Source organism: Talpa occidentalis, unplaced genomic scaffold, assembly GCF_014898055.3.
Source record: "Talpa occidentalis isolate TD23 unplaced genomic scaffold, MPIMG_talOcc4v2.1 talOcc4.9, whole genome shotgun sequence".
NCBI classification, from domain to species: Eukaryota; Metazoa; Chordata; class Mammalia; order Eulipotyphla; family Talpidae; genus Talpa; species Talpa occidentalis.
In genome coordinates this window covers 23,421,555-23,441,316 of record NW_023605305.1, presented here as the reverse complement: position 1 = coordinate 23,441,316, position 19,762 = coordinate 23,421,555, and the positions used below count along the sequence as shown (strand labels likewise).

Below are 19,762 nucleotides of genomic sequence, written 5' to 3'. Positions count from 1 at the left end.
ACACCTGCACCACAGAGGCACAGTACGGGCAGGTTCCACTACCAAACATATGCACCTGCACTTAGAGAAGACACACCTGAAACCATGGCAGGACACTCATGCATGCACATGAGGTGTGCCCAGAACACAGCTATGGGTGCTCAGCAGGAGCCTCACGCAGAGGGAGACGAGCCCGCCACCCGTGTGTGTACATGCACATGGGTGTGCCTCAGGGACACCATGCAGCCATGCGCACATACTCACGCAGGACACTGCTCACGCACAACTTCCCCCTCCTTTCACAAATGAGTGTGATACAACACAGCCGAGCGGGAAAGACAGTATGGTTCAGATCCTGAGCCGGCCCTTTCTAGCTCCTATGACCATGAGCAAGTTACTCAGTGTTTCTATGATGCAGTTTCTTTGTCTACAAAATGAGAATAACAACAATTACCTCCCTGATTTTGACGTTAATATGTGGGAAGCCTCTGACCAGTGGCTTGTCTGGGGTAAGCCTTTGACTGCCATAGTGAGAAAGAGGTAAGCCAGCACAGAAGCAAGGTCGCAAGAGGCCTCCATTTAATTCCTGACCTTGTCGTTTAGGCCTCTGTGACTCTCGGCTCTGGTTTCATTTCTCTGTGCCTCAGTTTCCGCCCTTGTGAATGGGATGGGCGACTTTTACTGACAGCTTTGCAGGGCTCAGGAGATGCAGCTATTCAGGATCTGTGAAGCGTGGTGATTCTTGAGCGAAGCATCACTGGTGGAGAACCACAGGATACGGGACACTGGGGCCTGGCGATGGCCTAGGGGTGCTGACGCATGGGGCGGGGGTCCCAGTGTCTATGCTCACCACCCGAGTCTCCCACGCGGGGTTAGCTTGTGTGTGTGTGTTGAAGTCCAGTGGGGCTTGGAAGGAAGAACACTGCAGTGTCTATACTCCACGGAATTCTGGGATCAGAGACTCTGCCTCTTCTTTGGAGGGTCCTCCTCATCTTCCTAAAGGTGTTATTTGGAGAAAGAAAGAGCCAGGTCAGCCAGATAAGTCAGCGCTTTTGGTTTCACTGGGACCATGAAAGAGACCATGGCAGGCCGTGTCACTTGGCCAAGGAATATTCCAGCATCTTCCAGTGTCCTTAGTGGAAACTCCATTGCCTCTTCTAGACCTTCAAGATCCTCCATAAGCAGTCTCTTTCCACCTCACCCCCCTCTCACTGCCACCCTCCTTGTTCACTCTACTGCACTCTGGCGGCCTTCTCTCTGCCCCAAGCCTGCTCCTGTCCCTGCAGGCTCCTCTGCCCGGAGTGCTCGTCCTCCAGACTGGCTGCTCCTCACCTGTGGCACTCAGAGAGGCCTGCCCTGACCTGCCTGCTTCCACTCTACCCACTGTTGTGCTTTATTCCCTCAATTTAGTGCACCATCACATCACCTATTAACATCATCTTTTAAAGATATATTTATTGCTGGCCTCTCCCCAACCCCTGACACACACACAATAATGGTGGCCCTAACACATCTCCCCAGGGTCTGGCACATAGCAGATGCTTAGTGAGTATGCACTGTAGCATTCTCACCTGCTGCTGGGGACTCAGGAGTTCTTGGGGGCAGGTGACCCACTGGTGATATGTGGTGAACAGTTAAGTGCCAGGGCTGTGAGTGATTTTTTTTTTTTTTTAAAGAAATCAGAGCAGAGTCGAGGTCCTTCCCATCACAAACCCTTTCTCATACCCCAACATGGGTTCTGGTGAGACAGAGGAAGATGGAAATTGCCCCCCTAGTCCCATCTGCCTCAGCTTTTCAGAAAGACCCGTGAGTGATGGACTGTTATCAGGGTTACAAACTCACCTGATGCTCCTTGTCTTGGACATGCTTTTGGTATCATCAGAACCTGGGTGCTGGGTGTGCCCATGAGATTTTATCCTCAGGTAAACTTCCCATGTACTTAAGAAGATAGCGACAAGAACCCCTAGTGCAGGAGGTGGGGGAACCTGCAGACATGGGGGAGAACAAATGCTTGCTGTTGTAAGCCACTGAAATTAGGGGGTGTTTGTCATGTGGCATTATCACAACTGTTGTTGACTAATACATGAGGCAGGTGAGTGAAAGTGTTGTGTTAATAAGAAAGCTCTTGCCCAAATGACTGTGATGCAAGGTGCAGGGCATCCTTTTGGGTGGGGTGCCCATAATGTTATTGGTAATGTTGGGATCTTCTAACTCATCTGTCTTTTTGTTTTAAATTAAGTTTTAGTCCCAGTCCAAGGCCTGGAACACTGTTGGTGATCAAAAATTATAGACTGAGGAAATGAGTGAGTAGCAGGCCCGAATCTTTTTTTTTTTTTTAAATGGATTTTTTTTCAAATATTTATTTATTTATTTATACAAGCACTGGGTACAGTCAGAAGCATGGGAGGGTGAGCGAATTCACCAGAGCTAGAGGGGAGAGCAGAAGGCAGATTGATGAAGTACACTGCTGAGGGGAGCAGCGGGCGGCAGGAGAGGTCTGCGCACCATGTGGGACCCTCACCTGGTGGCCGGGGATCGAACTGGTGCTGCAGAGGCTGTGGGCAGCTTTGCAACCCAGCGCTCAACTGCTGTGCCACCAGGGGAGGCCCAACAGGCCCGAATCTTGATCCATAAATCAACTGAACAAGAACCATTACATTTTTTAAGTTAAAAAAGTAGAGTAATTTCTAATCTCTCCTAGGTGCCTGCGAGGAGCCTGGGAATAAGCCAGGCTCTACAAGAGAAGTCCATTTTCTCATCCATTTGATTTCCTGCCTCTAAGGGCTGAGGACAGCCCAGTGGAAGAACATGAGACTTGGTTCAGGATGATTTGAGTTCAGATCCTGGTTCTGCACTTCCTAGACATGTGACCTTGGGTGAGTCATTGGTTAGAATCTCAATGTCCTCATCTGTAAAATGGGACTAGTGATTCCTTCCTCCCTGGGTGGTTGCAGGGTTCAAAGATCTGATGCAAGGTTCTCAGGGCAGTGCCTGTTTAGGAAAAGGGTCAGGAAATGGCTCTCCTGTGGCTCCTAAGCTGGTGAGTCAGCTCATTCTGTTTTAGGAGAGTAAAGAGTCTCCAGCTATAAGGATCAGTAGCTCCTGGCCAGCCTCAGGGGATCTGGGACCTCCTCTGCTCCTTCCCCATCCCCTCAGATTATCTTGAAGCAAATCCCAGAATCAATCTATTTATTTTCTCTTCTTCTATGGATGCTTGAGATTTTACATAATGAAAAATGACAACGTGGTGATGGCAGGAGATAATTTATGCAATGTGCCTGGCACTCAGCAGGGTTCTAACCCCACCTGGGATGGGGAAGGACTTCTAAACAAAGCATCTCATCAAGGACAGAGAGAGTTAAAAATTTACATATTTCAAGAAACAACATACATGCAATTAAAGGCTAACCAACTAAAAAACAAAGATTTTCAACAAGTATAACAAAAGGGGTTAATATCCTTGTTATATACCGAGCGCTCTGACAAATCATTAAGATAACACTAACACTTCAATTACAAAATGGGAAAATAACATAAACAATTCACAGAAGATGAACTACAAATAGTCAATAAACATGTGAAAAGATGTTCCACTTCACCAGTAATCAAAGATATATAAATTAAGACAAAATGCATTTTAAGCTACTAAATCAGCAAAGATTTAAAAACCGGTAATGCCCAGGGCCCACTAGGAGGAAGTGACACAGCAATTCTCAGATTCTATTGTTGGTGATTTAAATTGGTAGCTCTCTTCTGAAAGCAAGTCAGGACTAGACATCGAAAACTTAAAATACAAACTGGGACTATGTATCAAGCACCACAAAACCTCCTATCCTCTGGAGCTGGGATTCCACCTCTAGGAAACACTCAAGAATTCAGTTTAAAATTGATACACAATGACATTCATTATTTATAATTGAAATTTTTAAAAGAGGAGCCAATCTAAATATTCCACAGAAAGAGAGTGGTTAAACTATAGTACATCTATATGATATAACATTCCACAGTTATTAATAATTATATTTTCCAGGAATTTTTAATGGTGTGGAAGAAGACTTACTCTCTAATGTTAAAAGAGAAAAACAGGATACTGAGCTATATGTTGTCATGCTCTATAATTCCAATTATGTAAATAAATACATATACATGTAGAAGGGCGATCAGTGAGGCAGAACGAAAATATTGTAGAGAGATTCTGTACTTTTTAAAACTTGCTAGCAGATTTAAGTCCCTACTCTGATGTTAAAGTCACCTTGGAAACACGGTTCTTTGTTTTAAAGGGTTGTCAGTTACCTGTGTGTAGCAAGATGCCCATTTAGTGTCCCTGGAATATTATACCCAAAGGCAAATTACTGAAACTGAGAAGTAAAGTATTTTATTATTATTATTCATTTTCAGAAGAAAAGATCTTGTTTTGCGATGGAGTGGATCTACATCTCAGAGAGATGTTTTTGACATCAAAAGATTCCCCTCTTTTTGCAGGGAAAGAAGAGTAGGGAGAAGGAAAGGAAAGATGGTTAAGAAAGGTCTGGTTCATTCATTCAATAAGGGATGATTTTCTGCTACGTGGTTGGCTTGTTTTAGATCTCAGCATATTGTCAATCCAGATCAAGTACCATCTAGTTGAGGGAAACAGCAAACCAGTGCAATAAGTGTTCATTTGATGGTTTTGTCAAATGTCTACACTCATGCAACTACCATCGCCTTTGAGATATAGAACATTCCCATCACCCTTGTTCCTCTTCGCCATCAATGCCTGCCTCCCTGCCCTGGCCAACCACGAGCCTGTCCCTGTTACGGGCAGTATGGGCTCTTGTATCTGCTCAGCACACTGGTTTTGAGATTCACTCACATTGTGTCTATTAGTTTTTTGCTTCATTTTTCCTTGTATGTCTCTACCCAAGGCATTTATCCATTCACTTGTTGATGGGTATTTGGAGTTTCCTCATTTGAGTCTTTAATGAATAAAATGGCTGTGAGTATTCCTACCTGCATATGGACACAAGTACTCATTTCTCTTGGTTGAGTGGAGTGGAATTGTGGGTCCTAGAGGGACTGCTTATCCTTATCCCTGGGCAGAAACGATGTTTCCTGTGTCTGTGCTGTGTCCCCGGCACAGGCCACTCTTCTGCGTCATCAACCTCCTGCCTTGTTGCTGGAGCCCACTGATACTGTGCTAAGGGTTCTCTGTTCTCTTATCCCAGCCCCCTGACCTAAGACCCCCAGCAGGGGTTATACTCAATGGAGGCTTCCAATGACTAGAACAATCCAATAATCTCTGTGCTGGGTCTTATCTTCTACCCCAACTGCCTCTTCAAGTCATTTCCCAATGAACATGGTTTTTAGCTGAGGACAATTTTGAGGACCGCCATTAAGTTAATACATAATTTTTAATTATCACCTCAAGCCCTGCCTGGGCTAATTCTTAATGGAGCCAGGGCTCTCCCAGAGACAGGTGGGACTGCCAGGAGCTGAAACCAGTATCCAGGCAGGAGAAGGACCTCTGTGTACACCCCTGGCTGCCTCCACCCAGCAGCCGTGACGCCGCCCTCTCCCAGTTCTCTACTTGTGTTTCCTCAAGGAGATCGTGAATATTTATCATGTATTAGGTGAAAAAAGAAATGGAACAGGAGGAAATTGTGTTACTGCATATGAAATTTGCCTGAAAAGTTTCCACTTTCCTCTAGTTGGAAAATAGTTTTGATTTGAAATATGAAGCTTCTCTCCAACTTATTATCTCAGAGACGAGAATGGAAAATGATGCTCCTCGGGCTTCAGGTGGAGCCGCTGGAGGTGGTGGGCGTTTACGGGCACCAGGAATTGTCTGTAGAAATTGCCCCCGTGCATCAAAATTGCAAATTTCTTTTTTCTTCCCTCGCTGCTTCCCCCACCCAAATTTCCCTGTAGCTAAAAAATGGAAGGGAGCAGAGGGGAGAATGCAGTGGGCGACAGCAGGGTCCCTGCATCAGACAGAGAAGGAGGCTTGTTGTGTCCTGTACAGACATCTGGCGGCAGCAGCCTTTGCTCCATCTCATTCAGTTCCAAGCTGGAAGGGATCTCACAGGCCACAGAGCCCAATTCCCAAATATTCTCTGCTTTTCTGGGTCACTGCTCCCTTTGAGCTTCAGAAATCAACTGTGGATTCACCCTCCAGAAAAGCACACACGCACACCAACTTGCGCCTTTGCCTTGACAGCATTTGTAGAGTCCCTAAATACAATCCACAAGACACTTCCAGGTCAAAAACACTCTACTGAGCCATTTAAAACCACCACAACAAGATCATAATAAATGCTATTTATTGAGCACTTAGGTGCCAGCTACAGCACTAAGCTTCACTAAATGAGTTAACACGTGGAGAGGTGCTTAGCAGAGTGTCTGGCACATAGTAGGTGCTTTTACGATTGTAATTCTCATGTAATCCTCACAATAACTCTCAGCGCTCTTATCCCTTTAGCATAGAAGAGAATCCTGAGACTCAGAAAATTTAATTAATTTGCCAAACATCAGCAGCAGCAAGTAGCAAGAATAAGGTCTTTCTGACTCTGGGCTTGTGCTCTTAATATTCCCGTTGCAAAGCGTCCTCACCTCTCCTTGTACCCCTCCAGGACAGGGTACCCACACTCACTTGAACTGGGCACCTGGATTATTCTCACTCTTGGTAAGACTTTCCCTTACCTGAGGGTCAACCTGCTCCCCAATCTTAGCCCTGATCTCTATGGCCACAGAGGCACATAACAGCAGCACGTAGCATGTAGCATGTAGCATGGAGGTACTGGGGCTGTCCTGTCATAAGCTGTGCAAAGAACTGAATCCAGTCATGCTTTCTTCTGGTTCTGTTCCTTCCACTGCATTCTAGAGATTTGCTTAAACTCTCAAATCTTGAAGCTGGTGGAGGTAAGATTCAACTGAGCATGTTAGTTTCCTGTGGCAGCTGTAACAAATGACCATAAATTGGGTGGATTAAAATAACAGAAGTGTATTCTCTCACAGTTCTAGAATCAGGACTCTGAGATCAAGGTGTTGGCAGGGTTGGTGCCTTCTAGAAACACTAAGAGAGAATTTGATCCTTGCCTTTTCCAGCTTCCAGTGACCGACAACTTTCCTTGGCTTGTAGACACCCCCCTTCAATCTCTGCTACTGTCTTCACATTGTCTTACCCTCTGTGTGTCATTTCCTTTTCTTTTAAGGTATTATTATTTTTTTTTTTACTAGATTTAGGTTCCTCCCAGAAAATTCAGGATGATTTCATCTCTAGATCCTTAGTCTAACTGCAAGAGCAATGACCCTTTTCTGACTTAGGTCTCAGGCACAGATTCCGCATGGATAGATCTCATTTTTGATGGTGGGATGGGGCACCATCAGCCTACCCTGTAGGGCCTGGCTCTCTCCAGAGCTTTGAGCTTGACAATTACACCCCAATAAAGAAGCCTTACATTGCCACACCAAAGGCAGAATGTGACCCACAGATATATTTGATTTGGTCTAACAATCTTTTAAGAGTAATTTGAACTGAACACTAGTTAGCAGTTGAAGACTTCTGATCCGTGGTTATGTAAAGCATCATGTTCTCTTCTCTTGGAAAACATCACAAAGCAACAAGTGCAAGAGAAAAAAAAAGGCCATTAAACTTCATTTTTAGTGAAACTAGATGGCAGGTTTAATCCCCAGACTCTAATTCATGTGAAAGGGCTGCCAAAGTCAGCTGAGACCAAGCAGGATCTCAATGAAGGAAGAGACAAAAAGCTGAACAGAGAAATCTTAGCAGTGAGAGTGTTAACAGCAAAACTAGGGGTACCCAGGGGCCCCCAAACCTGCATACTGTAAAGGGGTCTGGCCATCCATGTGCACACACAAAAAAAGAAACTCTTAGTGTGGAAGAACTTTAATAGAATTAGGGTGCATAGAGAAAAGAGAAAAAAGATGGACCCCACTTTTTATGGAGATTCCTCTGATACAAAAGGACTTGTTGCTGGGACATTAAAAAAATCTTCGGAGAAGAGGTCATTTGGGTGGACCCTAACCCAAAAGGGAGACATTAGAACCCAGAGATGGACAGAGACACAGGGGAGACAGTGGAAGACGCATAGGGAGAAGAGGACCGTGTGGCTGCCAGGCCGCAGTGACACATCAACAAGCCAAGAAACACCAAGGGCAGGTGCAGAAACCAGTGGCTACAAGAGACAAGGACAGATTCTTCCCCAGAGCCATCAGAGGAAGCAAGGACCTGCCAAAAAACTGATGTCACACTTCTATCCTGCAGAACAGTGAGACAATACATGTATGCAGTTGCAAAGCACTCAGTTTGTGGTGCTTTGATAAAGCCCCAGGAACTAATAGGTCATAAGGTCTTGGCACTAGGTTACCATTTTAACTTCAGTAAAAGAGGAATTTGGGGAAATTTATTAAATGAGGTGCGAGAACTTTCTAATAACATGACACATGTCTATGTATATACTAGCAATCTGACGGGCATGTTGTATACTTAACTGCAGTGAAGATAGAACAGCTACAAACTACAAACCAAATAAAATGACATCTACATGCATAAGTATAGAACTTACAAGAAATACAATACTCACAAGAAATACAATATTTACAAGAAAATTTGGGGTTTTTTGTTTGCCAGATTAAGTGGCTAAAAAGTAAATATGAATAAATAAGACTTAAATATAATTAATAAGGTGTATATATATATATATTTACCTGCTAGAGAGAGCCAGAGAGGGAGAGAGAGAACTCCTCTGCTGCAGTCTTTCTTCAGGTGTCCTTGGAACATTTCTAAAATTGACAATATTTAAAACTACAAATTAAACCTTAATAAGTTTCCCCCTTAAATGATAATAATACAGGCATCATTTTCCAGTCATAATGCAGTAAGGTGGGAAACAACATGACTGGAAAAAAGATAGTCACTGCAGCATGGAGGGGGTGCTGTGGAGTCAGGCTAGATGTGCAGAGGGAAAAGTACAACCTTAAATGCCCACCTATAGCCAACAAGGAGGAACGCAAGCAGAACATCCAACCTATGAAGTTAGGAAAAGAAGGACAAAATCAGCCTAAGGAAAGCAAAAAGACAATCTGTAACTTGAATGATGTACTGAGTTAAAAAGTAGAAAATACAGTAGCATAACTAAAATCCAAAAAGATTTAAAAAGACAGTAGTAAGAAAGATAAATTTGAAGCTCCAATAAAAAAACAGAATTTACACATAGAGAATAAGAAAAAATGAGGAATTAACATTGAAACAAAATTAAGTATAAGAAATGTTTACTCAAATCTATGAAGACAAATTTGAAAACCAGAATGATTGTGGAATTTTCCAAGAAAATCTAAATTACAAAACTGATTCCAGAAAACAAAAAATATTTGACATGTATTGATATCCATGAAAAATGGAGAATGTTGTCAAAGAGCTGTAGCTCAGAAGAGCACAGGAGAATTTTATCTGTTTTAAAGGACAAATAATTTGAATATTCTATTTTTCTGTTCTAGAAATTGAAAAGAAGAAAATCCATATCTTAAAAAATGAATTAGATAATACATTGGTACGAAATCCCAGAGAAGATTGAACACAAAGGAAAGGCCAGATTAACTTAAGAATAAAAAAATTAAATTCTAAATAAAATGTTAGCAAACAGAATTAGCAGCATTTAAAAGTATAATAAATTACATCCAAGTGAAACTTATTCTAGGGATGCAAGGATGGCTTAACATTAATAAGTCAATTGAAATGGTTCATCATACTGAAATGATTCATTTATGAAAAGGAATGATAAATTCTTGATTTTGAAAAAAATTCAGTAAAATAGGAATAGATGGAATAAAGTTAGGAAAAGAGTAAAATCAGATACCTGAAAGACCTAGAAAGACATGCTCTATTACTGCTAAGAATAAGAAAAATCAATAAGCTAGCAATATATGAGATAAAGATACAAAAACATTAGCTTTCACACACTTAAAAACAATCAATTAGAGGTTATAATGGAAGAAATGAGTGTATTTACAATATCAACCAAAAGCAAAAGTACTGAGTAATAAACAAGAAATGTCCAAGGCGTATATGAAAAAATAACAAAACCCAAAAAGTCTTTACCTCTGAAGGACACTTGAGAGAATCTTGGACAAATGAGAAGTCTGTCTGTATTTCTGGATGGGGAAATTTGACCTCAAAATTTCATTTTTTTCCTAAGTTAATATTTAAACTTAACATGATCCTAAAAAAAAAATCCCCAAACCCAATAGCTCTTTTTGGGGGAGGGAATGAGGAAGCAGGCAATGTGATCCAAATGCAAAAATAAACAAGCATAATCCTTCTGCAGTTTGTTTCTTTTTACTCAAAATTATGTTTTTTTAAAAAGTTTATCCACATTAATGTGGATAGTGATAAATCATTCACTCTAAATGCTGCATAATACTTTTCTGTTGTAAGAAGACACTGTAATTTATTAGCTGATGGATATTCTTCATGGAATGTCCTTAATGATGGTTCAAATCATCGTGTGTGTGTGTGTGTGTGTGTGTGTGTGTGTGTGTGTGAGAGAGAGAGAGAGAGAGAGAGAGTGTTAGTGTGTGTGTGTGGGGGGGTGAGGTGAGGGTGGGGTGAGGGGGTTCAGCCAAGCTCAGGGCTCCTGAACCATCCAGGGAATCTAAATTCAGACCTACCATGTGACAGTAATCTGGAATTTGGAATTCTTACAGATGACTTGAAATTTGTTTCCATCCATGGCCCTGATGCTCCTCTGGGCTGATGGAAAATGCATTTCCTGATCCCTTGTGAGAGCTTGATGCTGGAGGTTGTGCTGCCCCTGTGAGTATTAAAAGCATCCCTGCCTCTCCCCAGTCATTAGGTCTAAGACCCCTGTTGCTACCATAGTATCTGTTCTGCCACTGCTTTGACTTTGAGGTCCCTTGTTTTATCTGACTCCTGGGAATTCTAGTTCTTTTTTCTAAGCTTAGCTCTATATTCGGAATCTTTATGTTGCATTTTACTTAGCATTTCTGCGTGGCTGTGGGAGACTTGAGGAGCTTTTATGTTGCTCTGTTCACTGTTCACAGGCCCACAATGGGTCCCAGTACACTCCATCTCACCCACTTACTCCAGCCAGTGAGTTCTTTCTGTGTGCTGATTCTCCTTCCCCATCAGCCCTGGATGCCTTTATCCAGGTCACAGAGGCATCAGATCTGAGGAAGTGCTGTGCGCAGCATGCAGTGCAGAGGCTGCCCCAAAAGTGTGTGCTGATTTAGGATTTTAAAAACAGACATTAAGAGAAGTTGTTAAACTATTCTCCAAGTTGACACTAACCCATTAATCAGTACAGACGGTTCAACAATTTTCAAACCTATGGGATTATATTACCAACCAGTCCATCTGTGCAGCATCCACCCTGCCTTCTAGGACCTCGTGTTGGGACTGTGGGGAATGGAGGGTGTGGGGTCAGGAAAGAAAACCGGGACAAGATCTGTCCGAGACTGGACAATTGACTCCTCTGTGTTTGCCTTCCATGTGCCAAAGGAAAGATGTCTGATATAATCAGCAGAGACATGGGAGGATTCTGATTTGGGGTTTAGCCCATGACCAGAGCGATCAGGGGCTATTTAGGCAATTTGTCCTAAGTTACTCTAATATTAATTACTCAGCTTCCCACTGATTTGATTTGATAGCAGGGTGTCAAGCTACCATAGGGCCTCCTGACAGCAAGGGGGCAGCCAAGAGCAGCTCAGGACACAACAGGAGGAAAAGGCTCCCTGGTCCATGAACCCATGCATGGAAGGATGGGGAAGTATGTAAGCAGATGTTTAGGGCTGAATAGTACTAAGGACACAACACCTCAAATGCCTCTGGGGGCGTCAAGTCTCCCTTCTACTCTATACCTTGATGTTAACTTGGAAGGCTTGGGGACAATGCTATTCCAGTGAATTCTGGGAAACTGTAGCTCACAAAGCATCAGGAAGACAGAGGCAAGTGTTCCTTGTGGCTCCTGGAACCCCAAACATCCCCCTTCCCAGTGTAGAGGAAGCTCCAGTTTTGTCAATTTCCATGGGGCCTCTCTATCTTTTGTTTGTTTGCTTTTGGATAATCTAGCACAGTGATTCTCCAACTAGGGGCTCAACTTTGGCCCTTAGGAGTAACTGGTTGTCACAACATGTGTGTGTGTGTGTGTGGGGGGGGGTGTGGTTCTATGGTATCTACAGGCCAGGGATGCTACTAAACCTCCTGTGACACACAACAGAGAGTGACCCCTCCCCAAATATCAAGGATACTGAGGTTGAGAAATACTGCTCTAGAATAATCTTTCTCAATGAGTTTATGTTGTCCAAGGTGAGTGCCACACTTGAGGCTACTTTTGCTTACCCAGCCAACATCCTCAAGGTAAGAAGTCCTGGGTTTTTCTTAGAACTGGTGAGGAAAAATCATAGAGAATAAAATACATGTAGCTCTCTGATTCTTCTACATCAGGGAAAACAAAATGTAAATGAAAATTTCAATCTATTATTCTGCCACACCTTCAACCTGCCAAGCTTTGAGGTGCCTAAGGACTTCCAACTCCACAATTTTACTTTTCTTCCTTTCTTCCCCCCACTTTTGGCTTCATGCATCAGTGTGGGGATGGAAGTTGAAAGTGTGGGAGTGGATGAGATAATTTTTGGAGCACTTTCTCTGCAGAGTGGGAAGAGTAGAGGAACAAGGACAGAACCCCAAGGAATGCAGACATTTAATGAGGGGCACAAGGGAGGAAGAAAAGAAAGAAATTCTGGGGGCGGGGGGAGCAGGGCAAGGAGAATTGAGAAAGGGGGGAGAATTCAATACAAACATCTCACACATTTCGAAGCACTGACTATGTGCCAGGCACTGTGCTGGAATTCAGAGATGCTGGCGTATCGGGATTCAAAAGGTTTCAAGAAAATGAGGGCTTCATTTGCTCATCCGTTTATTCATTCCTTCATCTGTTCATTCAACAGCTCTTTACTGTGTGCTGCTTTGTCCCAGGCTGTTCTGAATACTGAGGTCAGTGATGGTCAAAAGAAAGTCTCCCCTCATGCAGCTGGTGAGAAAGACACATGAAAAGCAGGGGGAGAAGGGTTGCCAAAGAGGCCAATTGGGACTAGGGCTGAAAAGAGCCCAATTAACCTGGCTTCCTTGGGGATCACACAGCAGTTCCGACAGGCAGATGGGTGCCAGAGCTGACAGCAAATGGTTCAGGGCAGGGGACCAGGGCAGGGACAGGGGACAGGCTGGCACATAGTAGGTCTCTCCAAATGGTGGACAAATAAGCCAGTTTCTGGGTCACTGCCTAGAAGCAGCCTCAGTCTCCTTCCCTTGTGACTGATTAAAGCTGCTCTTACCACCTTTGTGCTTTTTCTGAAAAGTTTGACGTAAAGGAGGAAATAAAAAGTGTTAGAGTCCTAGATTCCGGAAGGGGGAAGGAGGTATTTATTATTCTTTTAGTATAAGACAAGGCACAGTACCAGGAAAGGAATAATCAAAGTTGACAGCTCATAGGAGATGACAGGAAATGGTTTGGAGGAGTCTCCTTTGGTCACGAATGTTAAGAGAATTTGTGCCGAACGAGGGAGTTAACTGTGAGAGATTTTGCCTCAAAAACATGTCTAATTTCATTTTTTAAACCCTTCTAGCAGAGGTGAAGCGGGCTTGTATCTGTGGATTATACCACCCCAGGAGGGCTTCGGAATAGACATGAAAATAAATTAGTTATGACAGCCACTTCCTGGAGTCGGCAATGCTGGCTCTCACTTGAGATCCGGTGGCCATCGGAGCTGTGGAGAAAGAGTTACGAAAGCCTTTCTGTGGGTGTGTCTTAGGGCCCAGAATCAGGGCCTGTTAGACAAAGTCCACCGTGATGCGAAGACCTGCAAATAGGATGAAAACAAGAGCCATTCCTGAGGGCTTGTTTGAAGGAAATGATCCTGGGTTCCAAGCCCTGATGAGACTTGACATTCACATCAAACCCAAAGCCAGGAGGCCCGTGTCTGAACCCATGAGAGCATCTGGCCTGTCTGAGCTTCTGCGAGTTGGGCAGTTGGGCCTGAGGCTTGTGAGGGCCTGGCCTTGTTTTGCAACCCCCATCCTCCTGCCAGAGTCCATGCCCCACTTGCCTGGCAGTCACCTATCTCCCTTGGGTGACTCCATCTCCCATGCTGGACAGGGAGCTTGTCAGCCAACTTCTCCTCACCTGTGACCAAGGCCAGCCTCGTCTGCTTCTCCTCTGTTCTGAAGTTTGGTTCTCCACTGTCTCTTCCACCCTGCAAATCATGCCATGCCTTCCATTCAGTCCCCTCTGCCTCCATTAGCAAGTTTTGTTTCAGTGACTTGCATCCCATGAGTCCAGCGCTACATAACACTTTGAACTTTGAGATTTGGGGGAAATAATCCTAACTCACCGCAATGTTGCAGAGGTTAAATGAAATAATGGATAAGAAACCCCTGGCACAGTGCCTGGCAGGACAGCGCCCAGTCCAGGTGAGTTCTCTCCTCTTCTTCGTCTCCATGACTTGTCCATTAAACATGCCATGGGTGAGGGATCTTTCTCCACTACATCTTTCCATGAGGAGCAAGGGCTATGATGGAGAATAAGTGAAATTATTCATTTCTTCATTTGACAAATATTTACTGAATCCCTACTCCCACCAGTCCCTGGAGCTGTAGCAATGAATAAGTATAAAAGGTTCTGCTCATAAGTTTACCGTATAGTCAGAGAGGCAGACAGCAACAGATACTAAATTTAGAGGGGTGGCCAGGGAATGTGCCTCTCTGGAGATGACAAGTGGGCAGAAATATGGTTGAAGGCAGGGAGGGAGGGAGGGTTGAAAATATTTGGGAGAAGATCCAGGCAAAAGGGATAGCAAGTGCAAAGGTCCTGGGGAGGGCTGTGCTGGGTGTGGGTGGGAAGCAGCAAGGAGGCCAGTGTGGCTGAAGCACTGTGAGCAGGGAGGAGAACAGTAGGAAACGAAGCTGAGAAGTAACAGGCCCCACGGGACCCCTGCCAAGTGGCCAGTCCTCCCTCTGGTGGGTGGGGAGCTCAGGCCACTTGAGGTGATACTGCCTGACTTTCCTGTTTCTTCCTTATGATGCGCTTCCCACCATCAGGTTATTTTGCCTCTTGAAGTCCCACAGAACCCATCTGTCCCTGTCTCTCTTGACCAATCCCTTGGAGCCCTGAAACAAGCTCCTTCATGTCTTAATTGTATTCCCTTGAGACATTCCTCATGTGCTACCATTTGGAGTGTCTCGTTTGGACTTACCAGGGGATTTCCCCTTGTTCCTGGGGCGATGTGTCTATTAACCCTGCCCACGAGGACTCTGGCTCTTATGGCAGTCTGCCCATGCCCATCAGACCAGGCTGCTCCTCGGTTCCGCTGCTCTCCCTTGCCTACTCTCCCCTGCGCCCACTGTGAGACCGCTGGCCTAATACAAGCACAGGGCATGACATTTATTTCTGCTAGAAGTCTTCTTGTTGGATTAAACCCACCGATCCAGCAAGTCAGAGTTTTTGAGAACCTGGTTCTGTCACCCAACACATTCCCTCTTTTTCTGCTTTGTGTCACCCACTGGCTCATCCCAAGCCACTGTGTCTCATTTGTGCATTTATGAGCCCAGGCTGAACTGGGCTCTGCTGGATTCTCACCAAGCGTGCAAATGCAGAGATTCCTTTGGGGAATCTACAGGATAGTTGGGTGGAGGACATGAAAACAGGTAATTGCAGAACAGCGTACAGTGGCCCCTCCTTCTCCCAAGGGGAGCTACATCCCAAGGTGCCCTAGGGATATTGAAACCCCAGATAGTAGCAGGCCCTATATGCATTATGTGTTTTCTTATACATACACACCTGTGCTAAAGTTTTATTTACAAATGAGGCACAGTAAGAGATTCACCACAATAACTAATAATAGAACAGTGTAACAATATACTGTAATAACAGCTATGCCAGTGTGGTCTCTCTCTCAAAATAGCTTCTTGTACATCCTATCCTCAGACTGTGGTTGACTGTGGTAACTAAAACCTGCGAGAGGAAACCACTGGAGTCCAAGTGTGAGGAAAGACATTTAGGGAGGTCAGCACAGCAAACACAAAGCCAAGGAGACAGAAGGGATCCCCTGTGTTCTGAGAACCCCTATGTGGGGTGTGTCTAGTGTGGTAGCTGAGTCCCAGGAGCTCAGCCTCACTGGAGATAGTGAGTGAAAAAAACATCAGTGTCTTCAGTGTTTCCCAAGGGTCAGAGAGGTCCAGGGAAGCCCCAGTTTTCAGTGGGGGGTTTCTGCAGTGCCACTGCTAAGCCCACCACTTAGCAGGACTGCCATTTGAGATGTCCTTGTATTAGGAGGCTCCTCTCTGGGGGCTCCCTGTGAGCCCCACCAGAACCAGGACAGGCTTGGCCTCTGAACCACTCAGTTCTCACTCAACACCCTCCACCATCTTGAGTCAATCTGCTGGATTCTCCTACCTTCCCCAGGGCTCCAGGCCTGTCCCCCTAAGAGCCTTGAAATTCTGAGGGCCCAGAATGACTTAGGCTCTGAATTTAGCTCCTTAGCCCAGGAGCATTCTGTCTTGCAAAACCACCACTCTGCCAGCTTCACATGAAGGGGCCGTTTAACATGCAGCTGAGAAACAGCCCTACATAGCATAGAAGATAAGGTGGGAATGTTGAATATTCATTTTTGTGGTTAGAGGGTGTTTTTCCTATGATTCTGTTATTCAAATGAGCTTGGATTGTAACTTCCATTTCAACAACAAATACTTAAAGAAATACAACAGGATAATCCTCAGCTTGTTCTCCTGAGGTCTCCTCTAGAGTGACCAGTGCCCCAGAAAACTCCACCTGGAAGACTGGGACCATGGCTGATCATTTCATCCCCTCTTGTGGACCCAGCACAGCAGAGAGGATGAGGGTGAGGTGCTGGCCTTGGGTCCTGGGGTCAGTGCCCACTGACTCCAAAACCTGCCCGTTGCTTCCCAGTCTTTTACAGGGCAGTGGGCCAGCCTGCCCCCCTGTAGGGTAAATGAGTTAAAATTCAGGTGTTTTTACACCCTCGTGCCACTAGCCTCTGTGGCTGGCACCTGCGGGCTTGCACTCCTCCAAGGATTATGGACCTGGGCCCAAGGAGCACGTGTGCATGTGTAAGTTGCATACCTGGGCCTAGAAGTGAGGGTAAAAAGGCGACGTCATGCTGGGCCTGGCAGAAGACACTGGGCCTGAGAGGCAGAGGCAGGAGCTGCTCAGCAGAAAAGATAATACCTCTGCAATGATAAGCCTCCCTTCTTCAGGGAGAATGGAGCCGGTCATCCCTCTGATAGTGGTCTCAGCCTTGCCTTCCTGTGCCTCATCCTTCCCATTGCTGTGCTAGTTCACAGGTGGATTTGAGAACTGATGGCGAATCTAACCTGATCTGGGATGGTTGCACCACACCCCCAAATCAGCTAAGGAAGCAGCTGAACAGGAGAGTCAGCTAAAGATTCCTGGGGCAACAGTCCTGTGGCCACAGGGGAACTGGTGGAGCCCATTCGAATGAACCTACAAACTGGGTCTGAGACCACCTGGTGCTGGTTGGTGATAAAAGGGTGGGTGCAGTTAGCATTCCTATTGTATTAAAATCTTCTTGCATCCATCCATGTCTTTCCATCTGTCCTGATGCCTTTTGGCTCAAACCTGGCTATTCACCTTCTAACAACTTCCTGTTTTCACTCTTGTTCCTCTCCAGTCTCCACCTGGCAGCCAGAGTGATATTTAAAAGTGTAAATTGGATCCTGTTGCTTCTACTTAAAATCCTTCCATGACTTCTGTTGGGCTTGGAATAAGATCCATGACTTACAAACCCTTGTGAGGTCAGGCCCCTATTGACGTCTCTGAACCCCTCTTTGGCTACTGTGACCAATCCTAGATTGCACCAAGTTCTTTTCTGCCGCAGTGCCTTTGCACTGACGGTCCCTCTTGGGGCATGATTTTTAGCTCTTGTCCTGGTTAGCTCCGTCTCATCTTACAGTTTCACTGTCATCTCCTCAGATAAGCCTTTCCAGATCTTCCCCAAGTGGGTTTCACTATATGAGCCCAGGAGAGCACTTTTTTAATTTCCTTCCCCATCTTCCGAGCCACAATCTGAAATGATTTATTTACTTGGGATCCATCTCCGAGGCAAGTTCCTCTCTGCCTTCCTCACTGCTCTCCCCTCAGGGCTCCGCATGCTGCTTGATAAATGCTGACCACATGGATTTACTGAGTGCCAGCTACACGTCAGGTTTCTCACACACCTTTCCTCACATAATTTTTACAATAAGCTGTGGAATTGGTCAATATTCTCGACCACAGAGAAGGAAATCAGCTCCTAACATGACACAGTGCAGAATAAGACTAAGTCTACACCCCCCACAGTCCATGGTCTTTCCACCAATTCCTCCGTGCATGGGAGTCAAGTCCTGCTTCCACCCGACCCGCCTTTCCTTCACCTGTAAAGTGTGGAAATTAACTGGGCAAGACAACAACTAGAGAGTAGCATGGACTGTGCGGCCACGCTGTCAGGCTGTCCAGCCAGCTACAGTCTGTGTGACCTTGGATGAGTAACTTCACCTTCCGTGCCTCAGTTTTATAACCTTCAAAATGGGCAGAAGTGGAGGTGTTGAGAGGATTCCACGAGCAAATGTCTGCAAAGACTCTAGAACAGTGCCAGACACTTGCACAGTGTTGGCTGTTATTATCTCATCAGTTACCATTTATGAACTTCATGGCTTTCAAACGCCTTCACATTTCAGCCTCACAAATAGCCTTTGAGGCAAACAGGAAAGGTTTTATTTCCATGCCCTGGAGGAGGAGACGTAGTCTCCCAGCCGCATGCAGGTGGAAGTCTTAGGACTCAAGGCCACAGCCTCGTCCACCGCTGTGTCCTCAGGTCTTCTGCAAGTCCTTTTACCTCCATCCCTGCTGTTCCTGCCTCCACCTGCACCCGCACCGTTTGCTTCTGCTGATCTGTCTCTTGCTCCCTTAGTAGGACGGCGGCCCCTGGCCCTCCCCGGTGCTCCACGCCCTTTGTGCTCTCGGCTGCCCGTGCCAGTCCGAGTCCCACCCCGCCCGGGAGGTGCCGGCAAAGTGAATTAGCGAGCAGGCCTGGGCGCAGGGGCGCGGGGCGTCGGGCAGCTATGCGGGCGCTGCACTTCCCGGCCTGATATTTGCACAAAGTGCTCTCAGGGCCTCTTTACATTTGCACTTACCAGTGGAGTTAGCGTTTCGCTGAGCGCGCCTTCTCCAAAGGGCGCTCGCTTGCATCCTGTGTTTGAGGAGCCGGCTGGGATCCTGACTTTCTCTCCCAGTCTCACCGGCTTCCGCTTTCTCTTTCCTTTCCTGCTGCCCCCCACCCCGCCCCCACGCCCCCTCTCTCCACACTCCCATCCTTGTCTTCTGTCTGCCTCCGTCTTCCTCCAGTGCACCCGTGTCCTTTGTCCTGTGGGCTCCTTCCCGTTCAGCCTCTCTGCGCCCAGCTCTCTTTCCAAGGTCAGTCCTGTCTCTCCCCATCCCTGCCTTTACATCTGTTTCTTTCCCCCAAACTCCCTCTCCCTCAGTCCTCTCTGTCCCCAACTGTTCCATCCCCTCCCCCCCCCCCCACTTCGCTGCTTCAATAGAAGCAATAAAGATGCAGGTCTCAGGTCAAGCCTCACATTTCCAGGGTGGACACCTCGTGCTGGGCTGGTTTCTCCCTAATCTGCCTCAGTGTACATTCAGGGCCCTTCCGGAGGGTCCTTGGAGAAGTAGGAGAGGAGAGGGAAGAGCTCCCAGGT

At 45.8% G+C, this 19,762-nt stretch overlaps 1 long non-coding RNA gene across 1 annotated transcript; it reads right to left on the bottom strand.

Annotated features, from left to right (window-relative positions):
- Nucleotides 1-222: 222 nt before the first annotated feature.
- Nucleotides 223-19,309, bottom strand: LOC129145169 (uncharacterized). Its single transcript, XR_008550339.1, has 4 exons — nt 19,199-19,309; nt 8,686-8,760; nt 1,822-1,964; nt 223-975 (listed from the first exon to the last, which is right to left on the bottom strand). It is a non-coding gene; the product is annotated as an uncharacterized LOC129145169 (long non-coding RNA).
- Nucleotides 19,310-19,762: the final 453 nt, after the last annotated feature.